At 49.7% G+C, this 1963-nt stretch overlaps 1 long non-coding RNA gene across 1 annotated transcript; it reads left to right on the top strand.

Moving 5' to 3' along the window:
* The first annotated feature begins 791 nt into the window (after nt 1-791).
* LOC122814834 lies at nt 792-1225 on the top strand. The gene is made up of 3 exons (XR_006366904.1): nt 792-852; nt 1002-1051; nt 1202-1225. It is a non-coding gene; the product is annotated as an uncharacterized LOC122814834 (long non-coding RNA).
* Nucleotides 1226-1963: the final 738 nt, after the last annotated feature.

A 1963-nucleotide genomic window follows, 5' to 3' on the forward strand; every position in this document is an offset into this window, starting at 1 on the left:
GGACTGGGAGTATGATCACAGGTTAGCAAAGAACTGGGAGTATGATCACAGGTTAGCAAAGAACTGGGAGTATGATCACAGGTTAGCTGAGGACTGGGAGTATGATCACAGGTTAGCTGAGGACTGGGAGTATGATCGCAGGTTAGCAAAGGACTGGGAGTATGATCGCAGGTTAGCTGTGGACTGGGAGAGGACTGGGAGTATGATCGCAGGTTAGCTGAGGACTGGGAGTATGATCGCAGGTTAGCAGAAGACTGGGAGTATGATCGCAGGTTAGCAGAGGACTGGGAGTATGATCGCAGGTTAGCAGAGGACTGGGAGTATGATTGCAGGTTAGCAGAGGACTGGGAGTATGATCACAGGTTAGCAGAGGACTGGGAGTATGATCACAGGTTAGCAGAAGACTGGGAGTATGATCACAGGTTAGCTGAGGACTGGGAGTATGATCACAGGTTAGCAGAGGACTGGGAGTATGATCACAGGTTAGCTGAGGACTGGGAGTATGATCACAGGTTAGCTGAGGACTGGGAGTATGATCAAAGGTTAGCAGAGGACTGGGAGTATGATCACAGGTTAGCAGAGGACTGGGAGTATGATCACAGGTTAGCAGAGGACTGGGAGTATGATCACAGGTTAGCAGAGGACTGGGAGTATGATCACAGGTTAGCTGAGGACTGGGAGTATGATCACAGGTTAGCAGAGGACTGGGAGTATGATCACAGGTTAGCAGAGGACTGGGAGTATGATCACAGGTTAGCAGAGGACTGGGAGTATGATCACAGGTTAGCAGAGGACTGGGAGTATGATCACAGGTTAGCTGAGGACTGGGAGTATGATCACAGGTTAGCTGAGGTCTGGGAGCATGATCACAGGTTAGCAGAGGACTTGGAGTATGATCACAGGTTAGCAGAGGACTGGGAGTATGATCACGGGTTAGCAGAGGACTGGGAGTATGATCACGGGTTAGCAGAGGACTGATATATGATCACAGGTTAGCAGAGGACTGGGAGTATGATCACAGGTTAGCTGAGGACTGGGAGTATGATCACAGGTTAGTACAGGACTGGGAGTATGATCACAGGTTAGCAGAAGACTGGCAGTATGATCACAGGTTAGCAGAGGACTGGCAGTATGATCACAGGTTAGCAGAGGACTGTGAGTATGATCACAGGTTAGCAGAGGACTGGGAGTATGATCACAGGTTAGCTGAGGACTGGGAGTATGATCACAGGTTAGCTGAGGACTGGGAGTATGATCGCAGGTTAGCTGTGGACTGAGAGTATGATCGCAGGTTAGCTGAGGACTGGGAGTATGATCGCAGGTTAGCAGAGACTGGGAGTATGATCGCAGGTTAGCAGAGGACTGGGAGTATGATCGCAGGTTAGCAGAGGACTGGAAGTATGATCACAGGTTAGCAGAGGACTGGGAGTATGATCACAGGTTAGCAGAGGACTGGGAGTATGATCACAGATTAGCAGAGGACTGGGAGTATGATCACAGGTTAGCTGAGGACTGGGAGTATGATCACAAGTTAGCAGAGGACTGGGAGTATGATCACAGGTTAGCTGAGGACTTGGAGTATGATCAAAGGTTAGCTGAGGACTGGGAGTATGATCACGGGTTAGCAGATGACTGGGAGTATGATCACGGGTTAGTAGAGTACTGGGAGTATGATCACGGGTTAGCAGAGGACTGGCAGTATGATCACGGGTTAGCAGAGGACTGGCAGTATGATCACAGGTTAGCAGAGGACTGGGAGTATGATCACAAGTTAGCAGAGGACTGGGAGTATGATCACAGGTTAGCTGAGGACTTGGAGTATGATCAAAGGTTAGCTGAGGACTGAGAGTATGATCACGGGTTAGCAGAGGACTGGGAGTATGATCACGGGTGAGACTGGGAGTATGATCACGGGTTAGCAGAGGACTGGCAGTATGATCACAGGTTAGCAGAGGACTGATAT

This window comes from Protopterus annectens, chromosome 11.part0 (assembly GCF_019279795.1).
Source record: "Protopterus annectens isolate FY-2018-M chromosome 11.part0, PAN1.0, whole genome shotgun sequence".
Lineage (NCBI taxonomy): Eukaryota > Metazoa > Chordata > Ceratodontiformes > Protopteridae > Protopterus > Protopterus annectens.